Raw genomic sequence first — 19,115 nt, 5'->3', positions numbered from 1 at the left:
ACCAGATGGGAAAGTTGGATGGTGTTGGAGGTGTGAAGGCCCCTGGTGGCTTCCGAGATGGGAAAAGGAAGTGCCCTTTTGCAGCATCCTGGAATATCAGCTTCCAGGCTGGCATCTCAAGCAGTAGGACTGTTGCCTGGGAGACAAGGAACATGAAAGAACACCCAGAACAGGGTGGGGGGCTACACGGGGAACCATCCTTGGAGGCCAGTGGCTACGAACCACAGGCTACGCTGGACACGGGGCAAAAGGTGAGGGACTGCTGGGATGGCCCCAGGTTCCAAAGAGGGCAGGGGAGATCTGTGCACGTGGGAAGGCTGATGAGGTGGGAAAGAAGAAGAAGCAGAGGCTGCTGGGGTGGGGGTGGGGCAGACCAGAACCACATGGCGTGCAGAGTGGGGGAGGCACACAGGCTTGGGGGCAAAGCCGCACCTGTGAATTCTCCCTAGTCCGGGACAACTCCTTATTGTCAACCGCCAGCTTTTGTCATACAATATTAGCAACAGCCACACACAGTAAGCGAGCAGTTACTCTGTAACCTCAGCAGTCACCTTTCGCTTCTCTACTGCCCTCTCCTTCTCTACTGTCCTCTCCCAGGCTGTGGTAATGACCTGGTTACTCTTCTTGCCCACCAGGACGATTTTCTAATTACCTCTAGCCGAGCTCTCCATGTATGCTTCCTCCTGAACTTCATTTCCGGGCCTGTTGAATGTCAAATTAATTTTTAATCACCTTCGAGGTGCTGAGTTTAATTACCCAGATTGAAAGGGACAAGGTGAACAGGATGCACAGGGAAATTTGGGGGTTCTTCTCGGGAATGGGGAGCGATGTGTTTCTGGAATGTTGTGTGGGTGGGGATGCCTGGCTCTCCCGCTAGAGTGCTGGTGTATTTGGGAGTTGTGGCAGGCCAGCTATGCAATGGATGGTGTGAGAGAAGAGAAGGACTCTAGGCAAGCCTGAGCTATGAAGGGAGAGTCTCGCTTAAGGATGAACGACAGAAGTTGGCAAGAATTTAAGTCCCAAGTCATGACATAAAGGCAGATCCGCTCATCCACAGCCCAGTGTTCCTTTTGTGCGCCCCTCCCCACTCAAAAACCAGTCCCTTTTTAAATCCAGGTTGGCCTCAAATTCCTGTGTGGCTGAGTATTGCACGCTGTGCCATCACACCAGTTTATGTGATACCGTGGGTGGAACTCAAGTCCTTGTGCACGCTAGAGCAACATGCTTAGCCACCCAGCTCTGCCTCAGACCCTGAAAACAGATTTTCAAAATATTTAGATTTTCTTTTTAAATGCATATGAGTGTTTTGCCCAGACGTACATATGTGCATCGTGAGTGTTCAGTGCCCTGTGGAGGACATCAGATCCCCTGGCACTGGAGTTACAGATGCTTGTAGACCACCAGATGGGTGCTGGGAATAAAACTCAGGTCTTCCAGAAGAGAGGCACGGCTCTTAACCAAGAAACCACTCTCTAGCTCCTGGAAACAGATTTTTAACATTACTTTAAATTTTTGAAGAAAGTTAGTATTCACACGTGGAAGCTACCAGACATTCGCGCGTGTGCAAGCATGTAACACTTTCACCAGAGCACAGCAGCACATGCTTACACATGGCTGTTGCCAACCCACAGAGGCAGAGGTGAGCAGTTGCTACATGTATGTCACGCTCAATGTATCCAGTGGAAGACAATATATTTACATTTTAGCCATCTCCAGGAAAAAAGTTTTCTGACCTTTGACCTAAGCCAGTTATGAGATACTTCTCTCTTTTTTCCCCCCAGGCTTCCTTGCAGCTAGGAGTTGCCACTTGTCCAAAAAGCAGTAAGCGGAGATCTCCGGGGGAGACTGCTATAGAGCTCTGCTGTTTCAAAGGAAAGGGTGGGATATGGCTGGGAGCTCTCCCACCTACTTCCTGTCTGAACTGAGAGTTTGCCCTGGGGAGCCCACCCAGCCCTCTTTGAGAACCTAAACCTACTGAGAGACAGGACACACAGGGTGGTGAGCTCAGGTAAAAAGGGCTGGGTTCCCATTGGCTGTGGTCCAAGAGAGGGGGGGATGTCTACCCTGAGCACCTGCCCAGAGGCTAGGCTACATGTTGCCTGGATGCTAGGAGCCACTTGTCCTTTGGGTTGGATTGAGAACAGGTCAGCCCCTGCTGGGAACTAGTCCCACGGCCTCTGATTGCCGGATTCACATCAGCACATGGAAGGGTGTGAGGAAAACTAAGGTTTCTCCACTGTTGGATTCTGGGGTCCTGGAGGCAGCATTTCTCATGTTCCCTTATTCCCCTCAACTCCTGCTACAGCTTCCAAAAGAGTAGTCTCAACAACGCTGGGTGGTTAGGAGAGTATGTGGAGAATGAATGAATGAATGGATAGATGAATGAATGAGTGAATAGATGAATGAACAAACGAATGAATGAAGAAAACATTTACTAAGAGGCAGTTACAGAGCTGAAAGCCTAGAAAGTCTGACCTAGGAATTACATTATTTAACAAAGGAAACTGAGTTTCCATGGGAATAATTGGCTTTCCAAAAAAAAAGTTGGGATCCCAGCTCCAAGGCTGGTCCAAACCCTGGCACAGACCTCTCCTGCCTCAGCTCCTTGGCCATTTCCTGAGGCAACGCTAAGGCCAATCTGTAGAGGTGGGTGAAGAATCCGCCATGACCTAGGGGAAAGCATAAAAGGAAACTTCCTGAGTTTGGGCGCCAGCCAGTCACTCTTCTCCTTCGCGTCCTCCAGTTCTGCTCTGAGAACTGCCAAGAACACGTCACCTCCTTAGCAGGTGCTCAGAACATATTTGGAGGATGAATGAGTTGCCTTGTATCAGTGCAAATTCCTCAGCAAAAAGTCACAGGCTGTGAGATTTCAGTAAAGCAGGTAAAACTGATGTCATATCTCCTAGCTTTGCAATAGATTGGAATGTGCATCCTGGTTTCTGAATCAGCGCTCTGCCACGCTATACAAGCCCAGGACGTTCATCACTTGCCGTCACAGAACAACGGTATGTGCGCTGAGAGAGCTGCTCACTATGCCAAGCATGGCAACGTAAACCGTGTCATTTAAACTTCATCACAACAGGACGGGGTATGTATTTATGGCTGGCCTTCTTTTACAGCTAAGGAATTTGAGGTCCAAAGAGGGTAAAATAACTTTGCAAAGGCCACAGCAGGCAGTGCCAGACTCAGGTGGAGACCTAGATCTGGTTCTGCATGGGAAAAGAGGGCAGGTGGAGCATTGGCGTTGCAGCTCAGCTGGCAGAATGCTTGCCTAGCATGCACAGGGTCCCAGACTTGTCCCCAGAACTGCATTACTGTGCACAATGTCCCATGCTGTGTTCCAGCACCCAGTGAGCAGAGGGAGGAAGGCCAGAAGGTTAAGGTCAGTCTCAGCTATACAGTGAGTTTGGGGCCAGCCTGGGAGACCCAGATCCGGGGCGGGGTACTAGTGAGGAGCAGTGAGGATTCTAGGGTGTGAACCTCAGAACTGCCGTCGGTGACAACTGCTGCCCCGGACTCCGCATGCTGAACACTGTAGTCAGAGAACTGATGGGAAGAGGGGAGCGTGGTGCCAAAGTAGGAGTGGTCGAGGCTCCGTGTGCCCACAGGACGTCATCTCAGAGGGCCTCTTCCTGGGCCAGGCTCAGTGGCAGTGTGACTGCCCAGCTGATGTGTGTACTCAAGGGTGGGGTCCATGCATTAGGAGTGGCTGGGCTGGGCTGGCCTTTGTGATGCTTCCCACGGAGAAGCTGATGATTCATTACCCTCCCCAGGCTGCACAGCCACTCTCAGGGCACAACTTGTAAACAAGTCAGAAACTGTCATCTGGGCCAGAGAGAAAGACGGGGAGAAGAGGGGGCTTCTAAGGCCCAAATCTTACCTTCTGAACTACATACTGAACCCATACTGTTCATAACTCAGAACCTCCCTCACCTATGGATGGAAACCTTTCTTCACCCAATTTCTGAACTTTTATTTCCTGGAAAGTTCTAGAAACTCTGCTCTCCTGGGCTGGCTCTGAGGTACAATTACTTCAGTGTAAGGTAGGGGTTCTGCTGCCTGGAGTACTCTCGGGGTACTTCTGGTAGGTGTGCAGCAATAAATCAATCCACGTGTGCCATTAATCAATACTTACCGGAAGTTTGGTCAGGCCAATGCAGGTTTGTTGTCTTAGTAAATAGGTCTGGGTTCCTCAGACTAAAGAAAACAAGAGGCATAGCCTAGCCCTCAAGGCACCTGAAAACCGCAATCACCATAACAGCACAATTAGAGGAAGAATTAAGTGTCAAACTGTGAGAGTCTCCCTTGGTCCAGCAGGACTTTCAAAATGAAGGGTGAGCCAAGCAAGTTTGCCTAAAGGGCAAACAAGACTGGAAGAGTTGAACAACAGACATGAATGGTCTCAGAGCTCTGGAGGTCGGGAGACTGAGGGCAAGGTGGCACCAGGGCTGGCTCCCTCTGAGGCACTGAGGGAGACTATTGTGCACTGCTGTCTTGCTTCTGCTGGCCGACCAGCATCTGGTTGTGTGTGCTCATTTCTGCTGTTGAAACATAACCATGAGGTACTTGCTCTGCCACCGTCTTCACTCTGTTCTCAGAGTGTGTGCCCCTGTGTTTTTCTTTACAGAGATGCCAGGCGTAGTGGATGAGTGCCCTGTTCTCTTCATCTCACCCAACCACATCTGCAAAGACCCGGTTTCCACGCAAGACTGAATTCTGAGGTGCGCGGACTAGGACTTCAGCCCATGAATTAATTTAACCCATCGCAAGTGGGGTTCTGCCTCCAGAAGCCAGGAGCACATTTAGGTCATACACATATGCCTTCCCCAAGGAGTCCTCCTGGAAACGACAAACTGTCGCGCCCAGCCCTTGAGGAGGTACCGGTTCCCGCATTATCTTACTTGCAGTTCTGGTGTGACGGCCCCACCCTGGGTGAGAGGGTAACCTTGAACAGCCTCTGGGAGGTCATGAAGGAGTGAACCAACGAGAGACAGAGGCTAAAAACAGCCCCAGCAGCAGTGGGAGGTAGAGCGTTAGATGACCTTTGGCCTTTGTGACTTTGATTTTCAAACAGCACCCAGGAGGTCACGAGGTCTTGATGACGCAGCTTTCCACTTTGTACCCTGGAAATTTCCGACCCTGGGGAAGTGTGCCCATACATGGTGATATACTTCTTTCTTCTCTCTGGGCAGACCTTCAGAAGCTTCCAGAAAGAAGCCTGGAGAGGGTCAGGTGAGGACCTGGGTTGTAGTCCTGTCTGCGCCTGTACTGTCATTCAAAGCAGCTGGGTGACTCAGGAAAGCCACACAAGGTACTTGAGCCCCCATTTTCTCATCTGCACAACAGGAATGAGAAGAACAGTTGTCCTGCCTGCCGTCTAATGGAGTGAGGGCCGTCTAAGAGGAGCGGCTGGCCTTGGCGTGCAGGAAGGCTTTTGGGACACTGGGTCCCATCAGTTGCTGAGTTTGCCCTCCCTGCACAAGCACTACAGACACCTGGAAGAGGTATCAGCTGTTGTCAAACCTTTGCTTGGTGCCCTGGGTGTGGTTTCCAAGTGGGCAGTGTCAGCATGGAGAGGTGGAAACATTCTGATTCTTGGGGACTGGTGGGATGCCCAGTGGGTAAAGGCACTTGCTGTTTAATTCCATGCCCCGAGTTCCATCCCTTCAGAACCCACAAGGTAGAGAAGAAGAGAACTGACTGTGGATGAATTTGCCCTTTGACCTCCACTCATTTATGCACAGCCACCCCCCCCACCTCCAACAAATAAATGAACAAATGTATATTTTTTTAAAAGCTGACTCCAAGAATTATTAAACTGAGTATATATTATAACAAGAACCCCAAGAGATCTGTTCACTCGTTCAACTTTGAAGCGCTTCCGGGGCATCGTTCCTGCTGTGGGTCCATTCCAGGCCTCTGATGAGCATGAGGGCCTTACTTTCTCTAGGAGGATGGTGCCCCTCCTCCATCTCTAGCTCCAGGCGCAGCACAGGGGCTGAGCTGTCCTTAAATTGGCCCAGATGACAGGGGACTCACTTCCAGATGCTGGCTTCATGCATATCTTTCTTTAGTTGAGAATGGAAGCCTGGAGCTGGGATCCATGTTGGTCACCACTGCAGCTTCCAGGCAGAGTCCTCTCAGAGAGAAAGGGATGAGCTGCAGACAGAGAGAATCCCTCCTGCCCACATCTCCTGAGCTCCCGACTTTGTCCTCCCCTTCACAGACGGACCCAGACCAGTGCTTCCCAACTCTTGTAAGATCAGAAGAATGGGACTGAATGATGTGGGCAGGGGTGAGGGGTGTCTGACAAGGCCCACGATGGCTAAAGTCAACCCCCCCACACTGGAGCCCTAAGGTGGAGCAGCTGGCGAGGGACAGTCTTTCAGACAGGGGGTCCTTCCTTGAGAGCAGGCACGGGTAAGTGTTTTCTGAAATCTAGGCTCTGGCTGTCTTGGTTTTTCTGCGCAGCCTTCGGGCTCTGTGCTGAGAGCTCTGGACCCATTCATTACCTTAGGGCCTAAGCACCATCCTCTTCCCGCAGAAAACTGGATGAGAGAGGAGGTGGTGACCAGCGGCTGAGTACAGCATCCAGGGCGTCAGGGTGCCTGCTCAGGGGACCTCAGCAAACTTCTGCCTGGGGGCGTGCACTGCTGATAGATGGGTGTTCCTGGGACTCAGGGGGCCAAAATGAGTTCCCCAGAGAGTAACTGACCTCTGGGTTTTAGGAGGACTAACGAGGTTCCAGGATGCTGGCGCATCCACATGAGCTGGCCACCCTGTTCTCTGAGGCTTCTGCAGCCTGAGGCTTCTGCAGCCTGTGCCAGTACAGGGTTGGTGGGTGGGTGATGCCAGGGAGGGTCAGAACATCTCATTCCAGAAGGATCTGGGCCTGAGTGTGAATACCTAGGCTGGTCCATGTGAAGCCGCTGAGAATGAACTGGGAGTGCAGAGAGAGCTGGAGGCTGTGCGGGGAAGAGAGAGCAAGTCAGGAGCAACCCTCATGTCTGTGAACCCACTCTTCTGCCGTCTGTGGGACTGATCTGTGTGCGTTCATATGTCTGTGTCCATTATGGGGTTTGCGAAAGGGAAGAGCTATCTCCAAGAGTCTGGGGGGTTGTTTCAGTTTGTTGTTTCTGAAACGGTCTCGTTCAGCCCAGGTTTTGTTGAACTTGCTGTGTAGTTCAGCCCAGGTTTTGTTGAACTTGCTGTGTAGCTGAGGATGACCTTGAACTTCTGACGTCACTTCCAAAGTGTATAATCACCCTGCCCAGTTTACTTAGTGGTCGGGCTCAAATCTAGGGCTTCCTGCATGCTAGGCAAATGCTCTACCCACTGAGCTGCACCCCCCAGCCCCACCCAGGGGTCTGTTTTGGCACAGTGTGGTAATCTGATGGTGGTGTTTATGTGAGCCGTGGAAGGATTGCGCTGGTGGTGAGACCCATGTGTATGCCGAGACAGCAGAGGTGGGAAGAGGAAGCGCTCCCAGGAACGTGATGGCAGGGTGTCAAATGTGTGCCCAATAAACAGATGGGCAAATTGAGTCCTTCCACAGTCCGGCCATTGCCTCACTTATTATCTACCCTAAGGGTGGGATTTCCTGTCTCAGAACTCAGGCTGTCCTTTAGTTAATTCCCAGTTCATCATGGGTAATAGCACCACCTGGGGGAGTCTGTTTGCCCCTGTGAGCTCCTTCCACAAGTCCATTGTCTTCTCAGAGCTGAAGAAGCTGCCAGCTTCTTGGAAGCAGCACAAAACCCCTGGGTTGCACCTGCCACTTTTTCTTTTTCTTTTTTTTTTTTTTGAGAGATAAAATCACTGGTCACATTTCTGCCCTCCACTCCCAGACAGCAGCTTTCAGCACAGATGTGTCCCTACAGTTAGGACATCACCTCGGAGGAGCGGAGCGTCTGAGGATTCCTCAGTGCTCTTGTTATAATCTGGGGAGTGTTAGAATAATAGCGCCAAGTGTTTCAGAGCCTTGGAGTCTGGGAGGAAGTGAGGCAGGGGTGGGTGCAGGGACGAAGAGGAGAATGAGGGGCTCCCTGTCAGAGGCCTGAGACATGGCTCATGCTGCCCACAGCTGAGGCAGGGCTGTATGTCTTCTCAGCCTAGGGAAGTGGAGGAGTTTATACTCTCAACCGGGATGCCAAAGCCATGACAAGGCGAGCAGAGAGAGGCTTGGCCACCTGTACTGGACTTCTAGATCTGCTCCACTGACATAAGTGTGTGACCGCTCGCCTCAGATCTTCAAATGTTTCGCTGTGCTCCGCCACTTCATCCTCAGCCACTGCTGCTGTGACTTACGGGGATCCCAGCCACACTTCTTAGCACACAGAGTCCAGCTTTGCAAACAAGGCTGCCTGCCCATCACTATCGCTGTGCTTCTGGACAAAGCGATGCCAAATGCCTTTCTCCTCTCACGTTCCATTGAGGGAAACTGAGAAAATCAATTTCCTCTCAGTACTCTGTGGATGAACTCAGGCTAACTTTCCAGGGGCTTGTGAAATAGTAGCAACATTCATTCCTTGCTTTCGTGCCAAGTACTGTGAAGCAGATCTTAGCACACCTCAAGGATGCTACTATCTCCACTGTTTAAAAGAGAAGGCAGGAAACTCTGCCAGGCTCACAGACACCTGGAAACTCTACGCTGAGGCTGGCACCTCAGCAGCTCACTGCCAGAGCCCTGGCATAGACTGCCTGCCTCTTGGGAAAAATCATTAGTAAGATTCAGGGAGAGTCTATCGTTTGGATGCTGGACCACAGTGTGGATGTTGTTAGGAGATCTGAGCCCCCCAGCACATAGTGAGCTGAGACAGCACAGCACAGCCTCCCGTTTCACTGCGGACAGTCATGGAGGAAAGAGCAAAGGCTCTGCTTGTCCTGCAGAGAGTCAGGATAGAAGCCACAGAAAAGACTGCAGGCCTATCTAACAGCAAGAGTCAGAACACTTGACTGGAAGGCAAGTCAGACCCCTGCAGCAGCTGAGCCAGGCTGAGCCTCCCAGGTTTGCTGGGCTTCAGGGGTTTCCGGGTCTGTAGATAGATCTGTGCTCTGACTAGCTGCAGAGCTCGTGGGGTGGGAGACGGCTTTCTGATTCACTTCCACATCTAGAGTCTGTTACTTATTTTCCCTCCTTACTTTGTCTCAGTGCCTGCTGCAGGAGAGCAGCTTCTTCCCTTAGCAAAGCTACTGGTTTCATTGCAGCCACTCACTCTATCCCATGTCATAGGCAGGGTCAATGTCCTGCAGAAGGCATGCAGCAAGTAGTTAACAATGGTGGGGGCATCTGAGTAGCACAACCCCACTCCCCACCCTTGCCAGCAACAAGTGCCTCCTTCACCAGCAAGAACATGCTCTCTGGAACTGGATGGAAAACCCCTCTCCACTCTCCATGATAACCCGGCTCCCTTTTGTAAACAAAGCCAGTCATTAAAATGTGTTTTTAGGTCAGCAGTCAATCTCAAGGGTTTTTTCAGTTCATGGTCTGGAGACAAAACTGGAAAAGACTACCACTGTCTCTCTGATCACCGAAGAGGGGTGACATAAAGGACCCTTTAATCTCACCCAGACATCTATGGGCCAGCATGACAGTAAGTCTCCTCCCTGGCAAACACACAGGCTCCTTAACTGAGAACTTTACCACCAGTGACACAATGGAGCCTTGTTTATAGTTGCTAAAAGGTCACAGGAGGTGGGAGATGTCTTGAAGGTCACAAATCTTAGACTCCTTCCTGCTCCACTGTCCGGGCTGACATAGGGACAGCCATGTGCATATTCTAGTCCTCTCTGCCCGGCACCTTGGTCTGCTATGCACGCTGCGCTGTCAGATCTCCGTTCAGGGCCATGTCTGGTTCTTGCCTAAGATCTCCACTGGTGTGTCTCTCACAGTGCAGAATAGTGTACTCTCAATCCGACAAACTGGGCGGTGGTGGCGCACGCCTTAAATATCAGCATTCGGGAGGCAGAGGCAGGTGGATCTTTGTGAGTGTGAGGCCAGCCTAGTCTATACAGCAAGTTCCAGATTATACAGAGAAACCCTGTCTTGAGCCACCCCCTCCCCACAAAAAGAAGATATGTCACAGGGAGCTGGCTAAGGAAATACAGAATCACTAGGTTCACTCTGTCTCAGCAGTGGGGTTTGTGGGGGTTTGTGGGCTGTGCCTGTTCCTTGTAGGATACTTAGCAGCCTAAGCATCTTCCCTACCTGCTGGACAACCAAAACTGTCCCCACATATGACTCCGGGACAAATTACTTGGCTGAGAACCAGAGCCGCTGGTGTGTATGGCTAGAGTCTGGGGATAGAGAGTGTTTAGAGCTGGCTATGCTGGCTCAAACCAGTAACCTAATACTCAAGAGGCTGAGGCAGGAGGCTTGCTTTGAGTTCAAGGCTAGCTTGGGGTAGTTCGTGAGTTCTAAGCTAGCCTGGACTACAGTTTGAGACCCTATCTATCTAAAAACAAAATGAAGATAAAACAGAAAGAATGACGAGGGAGGTGATTTGAATAAGAATGCTCCCACAGGCTCGCGGTTTGAATGCTTAGTGGAACTATTGAAGGAAGGATTAGGAGGTGTGGCCTCGTTGGAGGAGGTGTGTCACTGCCGGTGGGCTTTGAGAATTCAAGAGTCCATGCCAGGTGCAGTCATTTTCTCTCTCTTTCTGCCAAGAACTTTAGGACCAGATGTGAGCTCTTAGCCACTGCTCCAGTGCTGTGATTGCTTGCTTCCTGCTGTGCTCCCAGCTATGATGATAATGGATCCACTCTCTGAAACTGTAAGCGAAGCCCCAATTAAATGCTTTCTTTGATAAGTTGCCTTGGTCATGCTGTCTCTTCACAGCGATAGAAAAACAGCGAAGAGAATGAATAAGAATAAAAAATAAGAACCAAATAGCAAGCACAAGTAGCAGGCTCAGGTGTGGGTGTTTCACACACCAATCACTTTAACTTCACAGCGTCCCCACTGTCTGTGAGAGGAAACTGAGGCACAGAGAGTTTAATTTGGCCAAGGTGACAGAGCGAGTGGCTGCAGTGAAACCAGTAGCTTTGCTAAGGGAAAGAAGCAAGTAAGAAAATGGCACTCATGGTATGGTTTCATTTTTTAAACACATACATGCATAAGTGTCACAAAACACAAGTATTAGTGGTCATGAGCCGGGGGGTTGCGGAGGGATCTTAGTTTACCTTTTAATACAGAACCTGTGCTATTTATGTAGGAAGGGAACAAATGGGATCTCATCCCTAGCCTTGGAGGCAAGGTATCTACCCCAGTTCCTGCCTGTTGCTGAGATAGCAACTCAAGGAAAGCAGTTTAAGGAAGGGAGGGTTTGTCTGCTCATGGTGCAGGGTGCACTCCATTCAAGTGTGGAAGTCAGAGCGACAGGAGCTTGGAGCAGCAGGTCACACCTGCAGTCAGGAAGCAGAGAGCCACAAACGCCTGTGCTCAGCTCCCTTTCTACCCTTTTTATGGTTCAAGCCCAGGGAGCGGCACCACCCACAATGGGCAGGCCTTCCCATCTCAGGTGACCTAACCAAGATGCCCTCCCACATGCCACATGTGTGCCCAGACGTGTATCTCTCATGTGACCCCAGATCTCACCAAGTTGGCAACTGAGGTTAACTATCTCAGTGCCCTCTCAGCTCAAGTCTGGGGTGACTAACAAGTAGGGACACTAGTTCTGAACTGAGGCAGGCGTAGATGGGTTGTCTGGAGATGAAGATGGGAGTGTGGTACAGCAGTGGGTAGCCTCTTAGCAGTCCCTAGGGAAGCTGTTTGTCATTCCTTTTTAGAAGATGATGGGAAAGGGGGGTTGCTATGAACAAAACCCTTGTCATTTTATTATTGGCCATTAGAAAGCACTGAAAACCCCAAACTTGGCTGAGCAGCCCTCTTGAGACAAGTTTGGGAAGTGGAAGGACTACCCAAGGTGGCTGGCAGGCAGGGTGAGGCAGGTGCCAACACATCAGCATGGGTTAAAACCATGGCAGTAGCAGCTGGCAGTGGTGACACACACCTCTAATCTCAGCACTCTGGAGGCAGAGGCAGGCGTGTCTCTGTGAGTTTGAGGCCAGCCAGGTCTATGGAGCAAGTTCCAGGACAGCCAGGACTACACACAGAGAAACTCTGTTTCAAAAAAACAAGCAAAAACAAAACAAAAACTTGTGGTTTTTGCACCCATGAGATCATTTTATGAGAAAACAAACCCATAGATAGTATGTCTCACTGTTGCTGAGATTAACAGTTGCAGAATAGAGGTCGGAGTAGAAATGAGCTTTGAAATCAGACAGATCTGAACTGAGCCCAGCTGCTCTTTACCAGTCCTTCCCTAAAGAGCTCAGAGTTGTCGCTGGGCACAGATATGGAGGGCTGTGGGTGGCTGGTTCTCTAGGCAAACACGAAGCCCAGTTTCTGACACAATCATGTTTAATAAATGATCATTGTTGCTACTGCTACCCCGGGGGTGGACTGATGGCTGATGTTTTCTTCTCATACTTTGGTCAGTTGGATATCAGCATAGTTATTTTTAGAATCAGGAAGAAAAAATAATCTCATGAAACAAAATAAAGGCGGTGAAAGATTTACAGGGAGCAAAGGGCAGCCAGGCAGCCGTTCTTTGGAACCTGTTCTGGGGGCTGGAAGCAGACCTACGGCAAAGGAGGCCCCCGAGAGGCAGGTGGCTGCACCCACGGCTTTCCCAATAGCGAACTTCCTGCCTTTGAGCCCACTCACCTCACAGATCTCAGGGAAACCCCAGCGCCACAGTGCCGCCCCCGTTCCCCGGACACCCACACCCGGGCGCTGGTATCGGTAGGTTTCTTACTGCGACTCGAAATAGCTCTCGTGGTTTCTAGTTCCCAGCTACTCCCTTTCATGGGCGGGGCTTCCCCAGAGCAAAGGATGTTTCATCAGCGCAAGGGGACAAACACAGAATTCATCTTTGTTGCTGTTCTTTTCTTTCGCTATCTTTCTTAGGCTTTATTTTTCAATATTTAAGTCATCCCATTAGATAAACTATATTTCATTAAAATGTCAAATTTGTACATTAAAAGGTGATACATGGAGTAACAAAGCCACACATAGAGTAGAGAAAATCTTTACAAGTTGTGTATCTGATAAAGGACTAATATCCAGGATATACAAAGAACTCCTACCAGCCGCCACCACCATCAGCAATGGAAACCAAAACAAGCCAACTCAAACATAAGCAATGACTTGATGTTTTTCTCTACAAGTCATAAAGATGGCCAATAAGCATGAACTCAATGCATGGCTCACAGGAGAAATGCAAATCAAACCCACAATGAGATGCTTCACACCCATCAGAGAAGCTACCCTTTAAAAAAAAAAGGTAGTACGAGCTGGTAGGATGCCCTGGGCACCGTTGGCGGGAGAAAAAAATGACTACCTCTATATAGATGATAGTATTTTTCTTTAAGGAAGAAAGGAAGAAAAGGAATGAAATAGAAATTACTGTGTGGTCCAGCAATTCCAGGTATGAACACAAAAGAATGTTTGAAGGTCATGATGACTGGGGAAGGTGGCAAAGGGGCAGATTCCAGCTCTGTGTTCTGGGTCACCTGACAGCCACCAAAGCCAAACAAGAGTGCTGCGCGCAAGGTGGTGGCCGTGTACTGCGAGGACACCAATATTTTTGGCAGCTTCTGCAGAAACAAGTTAAAGTATCTGGCCTTTCTCCAGAAGCAGATGGACACCAACCCTTCCTGAGCTGTGTTCACCTTGGCTTGAAAGCAACCATTGCTATGTAGTAACCACGCCCCTGCCCCTCCCAGCCCCACCGAGAAGAGGAGAGGGGAGTCTGAGTGCTTGGGGAAGGGGAAAGGGAGGGATTCCAGAATATTCTAGAATTCAAACTTTTTGGCTCAGGCTCCATTTCATTGGAAAGTCCCCTTAGAGGCACAATGGGCCTCCACACAGAGGTAATGGGGAAACGTGGGCGCTTAAAAAGGCCTCGGAGGAAAACACAAGGATAACATCAAAAGCCCAGTATCCAGCCCCCTCATTTGCCAAGGCGCCATCACAGGCAGCGCGCCCGGCCAAAGAGGAGGGCGTTTAGTAAGACCTGGGCTCTGCCCACATTTGGCCAAAGTGTAGCACAGGGAACTCAGACTTACAAAAATGGATCACTGAACAGTAAAATAGTATGTGTGGGGAACACGTACACAGACAACTGTGCAATAAAAAAAAAAAACACCCCGAACTTAGAAGTGGCTGAAATTCAAATATACATTTCTCCAAAGATACACAAATGGTCAGTAAGTATGTAAAACGAGGCAGGCAATGGAACAGATCTGAACCGGACCACAGTGACATTCAAGCCCACCGGTGAAGCAACGACAGATACTGACAGACGCTGGGAAAGGTGGGGACGCTGGAATTCTCACACACGCTGGTGGCCATAGAAACGAAGCAGCTGTGAGTGGTACCTTTTAAAATGAAAGTTTGAAAAAATAGGAAAAGAAAGTTACAAGTGAATTAGGGCTCTGAAAAGAAACAAGATTTAAGACTTTACATTCAAATGCATTGTGTTTTCTTTTTGATGGAAAAAATGAGGTATAATCCTTTAAAATCGCTATTTATTCAATTTAGACACTGAATGCATGTAAACTGCACTAGGCTCTTTTTTACACTTTTAATTTATTTACATAAGTACTGAGACTAAACAGAACTAGGAATATCAACAGATTTACCCATGAGGATTTTTTTCTGAAATCTTTAATTTAAGATGCTCCATTTAAAAGGCTAGGGGAAAGCTTTGCCGGTAACGTGCCTGCTGCAAACATTTGTATTCCCGGCACCCACAGGAAGCCCAGTGGCAGTTGTCCCTGTCACCCCAGCTCTGGGTCAGCAGGTGCTCAGGATGGCTGTACAGGACTGGCCTCTGGGCCAAACTGCCACCATTGCAGAAGTTTGGCCAGGCTTGCCTGTCGAAGATCCTCGAAGATCCTCGCAGCTGTGTTGAAGGAGGGGGCAGAGACCCTCACCTGAGTACCCAGCCCCCAACCCAATCAACTATATGCAATTCTCCTCGAATTTCTCATGGTCCTGGGGACTCTGGAAAGTGCTGGAAGATCTAGATGGGGAGAAGGAAGAGGCTCCACCTCGCTGCACAGGTCAATGGGGAGTCATCATTCCTGCTGCTTACAGACAGACCTTCCAGTGTGGCCACTCTGTGGTTGCCATGTTCCTCTCTATAACCTCTCACCCACGCTCTGTAAGTTACACAAACACACACACACACACACACCTTTATTTTAAATACAGCGTGGTGGCACATGTTGAAACATTTTTTTTCAATTGGGAAGTTATTATTATTATTATTATTATTATTATTAATTATTATTATTGAGCTCTACATTTTTCTCTGCTCTCCTCCCCGCCTCTCCCCTCCCCTTCAATCCTCTCCCAAGGTCCCCATGGTCCCAATTTACTCAGGAGATCTTGTCTTTTTCTATTTCCCATGTAGATTAGATCTATGTATGTCTCGCTTAGGGTCCTCATTGTTGTCCAGGTTCTCTGGGATTGTGGTTTGTGGGCTGGTTTTCTTTGTTTTATGTTTAAAAACCACTTATGACTGAGTACATGTGATAATTGTCTTTCTGTGTCTGAGTTACCTCACTCAAAATGATGTTTTCTAGCTCCATCCATTTGCCTGCAAAATTCAAGATGTCGTTATTTTTTTCTGCTGTGTAGTACTTCATTGTGTAAATGTACCATATTTTCCTTATCCATTCTTCGGTGGAGGGGCATTTAGGTTGTTTCCAGGTTCTGGCTATGACAAACAAAGCTGCTATGAACATAGTTGAGCACATGTCCTTGTGGCACAATTGAGCATCCTTTGGGTATATACCCAAAAGTGGTATTACTGGGTCTTGAGGAAGGTTATTTCCTAATTTTCTGAGAAATCTCCACACTGACATCCAAAGGGGTTGTACCAGCTTGCATTCCCACCAGCAATGTTCCCTTTTCCCCACATCCTCTCCAGCATAAGTTGCCATCAGTGTTTTTGATCTTGGCCATTCTTATAGGTGTAAGATGGAATCTCAGAGTTGTTTTGATTTGCATTTCTCTGATGACTAAAGATGTTGAACATTTCCTTAAGTGTTGTTTGCCCATTTTAGATTCCTCTGTTGAGAGTTCTCTGTTTAGGTCTGTACTCCATTTTTTTTATTAGATTATTTGTTCTTTTGATGACCAATTTCCTGAGTTCTTTGTATATTTTGGAGATCAGACCTCTGTCTGATGTGGGGTTAGTAAAGATCTTTTCCCATTCTGTAGGCTGTTGTTTTGTCTTGTTGACCGTGTCCTTTGCTTTACAGAAGGTTTTCAGTTTCAGGAGGTCCCATTTATTAATTGTTCTCTCAGTGTCTGTGCTACTGGGGTTTTATTTAGGAAGTGGTCTCCTGTGCCAATGCACTCAAGTGTACTTCCCACTTTCTCTTTTATAAGGTTCAGTGTGGCTGGCTTTATGTTGAGGCCATTGATCCATTTGGACCTGAGTTTTGTGCATGGTGATAGATATGGATCTATTTTCATTCTTCTACATGTTGATATCCAGTTATGCCAGCACTGCTCATTAAATATACTTTCTTTTTTCCGTTTGATATTTTTTGCTTCTTTGTCAAAAATCACATGTTGGAAGGTGTGTGGATTAACATCCGGGTCTTTGATTCGGTTTCATTGGTCCTCCTGTCTGTTTTTACGCCAATGCCATTCTGTTTTCAGTACTGTAGATCTATAGTGGAGTTCGAAGTCAGGGATGATGATGCCTCCAGAAGTTCCTTTATTGTCTGGGATTGTTTTGGGTATCTTGGGTTTCTTGCTTTTCCATATGAAGTTGACTACCGTTATTTCAAGGTCTGTGAAGAATTACGCTGGGATTTTGGTGGGCATTGCATTGAATCTGTAGACTGCTTTCCCAACACGGGTTTTAGAGGAGGGAAGATCAGAGGTTCAGCCAGCCTGAGCTGCTTGAGACACTGTGGCAACAGACAGACAACAACAAATGCATAAATAGTTGATCCCAGGGTATTCAATGAAGCTGGTAACTATACTGATAACTGTTTTCTGATTCCTCTGATAAACAGGGGGACCTCAAAGTCATTCCTGGAAATGCAGATCCTTCCAAACATTGAGAAGAACATTGACTTGTCCACGTCCTGTCTTCTGTACACCCTGCCTGTAGGATCTAGGGAACAATGAACGCAGAAATGCATGGGGAAGCATAGTGCTGACAGATGCCCAGAGAACCAGACATGAACAAGCGAGATGCTGGGCCCAAAATTAGGTGCAGTTTCCATGGAGTTCGATGGCACACTGCTTGTTCACAATCTCACTAACTCTACGGACAGAGAAAAATACGATGAAACTGGTTGTTACCTTTATAAAAATAAATAAGTAAATAAAAAGTAAAACGGTGGGAAATGGATGTGTAAACTTAAGTTTGATGTTTAATTTGTCTACAAATTAACACCTGCTAAATAAATGAAGAGAAACTTGTTAATCAGCTGACCTGAATTTGTAGATGATAACTGACTCCAGACAGACAACTGGGAAACCTGCATAAACGGAACTAGGCCCCCTGAATACAGGTGGCACTGGTGTGGCCACTGGCAGTGGGACCAGGATCTAACTCTAAGGCATGAACTGACTTTGTAGAGCCAATTCTTTATGGAAAAACACCTTGCTCAGCCTAGACATGGGGCAGGGAAGGGAAGGACTTTGGTCCTGACTCAGTAAGGGGATGAAACAGTCATAGTTGGCTTCCCTGGGGAGGCCTTAACCTCTCTAAGGAACAGTTGGGAGGTGGAGTGGGAAAGGGGGAAGGGAGACCTGGGATTGGTATGTTAAAAAATAAATAATTACTTTAAAAAGAGTAACTTGTTATTCAATAAGAACTTACTATTTTTCTTCCTCTTTTTTCTTCCTGCAGTGCTGGGGCTAGAACTAGAGCCTTGCATGAGCTGAGCGAGTGCCTGACCACTCAGCCACGTCCCAGAAAGCGGTGGTTGTTCTTCTATTGTGATAGCTAGGTTATCTTTTAAAGTAGTTTAATCTCATAATAATAATACTGTTACACTTTAAAATTTAAAAGAACTACTGCTAAATGTTTTATACACACACACACACACACACACACGATGCTAAAGGTTACAAAGTCAAACTCACAAGGCCATACTTCGCACGATTCCATTTATATAAAAATGCCCAGAATAGGCGAATCCTAGGAAAACAGATGAGTGCTGGCTAGTGTCTACAGGTGAAGGAAAAGGAGTCACTGCTTAATGGTCTTGGGTTTGCTTAGGGGCTGAAAAACCTGCTCTGGAAGCAGCTAGAGTCAATGGCTGCGCAAGGTTGCAAACACGCTGAAACACCGAACTGGGGACCAAAGGAGCAGGTGTTTTCTATTAGTTGTATCTTAATGCAAAGAAAAAAAAATACATAAATCTACAAAAGATACAAAAAAATAACCTTGTGGAGGTAGAGTAGCACTGAGTGAGGGCAGGGTGCCTCAGTTAGGGTTGCTAGTTCAGTGATAAACACCATGACCAGCAGCACCTTGTGGAGCAAATTTATTTCATCTCACATGTCCTGATCCCACGCCATCACTGAGGGAAATCAGGGCAAGAACTCAAGCAGGAACTGAAGCAGAGGCCACAGGACAGTGCAGTTGACTGGCTTGTTCCTCATGGCATGCTCAGTCTGCTTTCTTATAGCACCACCAGTCCTGGGGTGGCACCACCCACAGCGGGCCCTCCCGCAGCTGTCACCAATCAAGAAAATGCCCCCCTCAGGCCAATCTAAGGTTCCCTCTTCCAGATGACTCTAGCTTGTGTCACGTTGATGAACTAGCTGCACACAGGGCCTGGGCTTTCATGCCTCTGCAGACATCTCTTAAAGAGAAGGAACCACCTGAACCAGATTGCCAGATTCCATCAGGAGTCAGTGATTAACCTGGGGAGGAAGCCTCTAGATGGAACGCGAATTCTTCAGCTCTGGCAACTACAAGTGTGTGTGTGCTTTTTTTCTTTTTGTTTTTTAAGACTAAAGCCCCTCTGGGGTCAGGCTGATCTGGGTGGTTTTCACCACCACTGGG

The 19,115-nt window shown here is 48.3% G+C and overlaps 2 long non-coding RNA genes across 3 annotated transcripts; one reads left to right on the top strand and one right to left on the bottom strand.

The window, feature by feature from the left end:
* Positions 1–2,415: 2,415 nt before the first annotated feature.
* Positions 2,416–5,134, bottom strand: LOC119826207. Its single transcript, XR_005287371.2, has 3 exons — positions 4,902–5,134; positions 4,136–4,236; positions 2,416–2,669 (listed from the first exon to the last, which is right to left on the bottom strand). It is a non-coding gene; the product is annotated as an uncharacterized LOC119826207 (long non-coding RNA).
* Positions 4,197–17,530, top strand: LOC119826212. 2 transcript variants are annotated; one of them, XR_005287377.1, is made up of 6 exons: positions 4,197–4,334; positions 4,628–4,877; positions 5,075–5,232; positions 5,347–5,504; positions 6,227–6,420; positions 17,107–17,530. It is a non-coding gene; the product is annotated as an uncharacterized LOC119826212 (long non-coding RNA). The 2 variants fall into 2 exon arrangements; XR_005287376.1 differs by having other exon boundaries at positions 4,207–4,877.
* The last annotated feature ends 1,585 nt before the right edge of the window (positions 17,531–19,115 follow it).

Source organism: Arvicola amphibius, chromosome 1, assembly GCF_903992535.2.
Source record: "Arvicola amphibius chromosome 1, mArvAmp1.2, whole genome shotgun sequence".
NCBI lineage: Eukaryota > Metazoa > Chordata > Mammalia > Rodentia > Cricetidae > Arvicola > Arvicola amphibius.
Note: the sequence above shows the minus strand (reverse complement) of the source record. Positions and strands in the feature narration are given on the sequence as shown.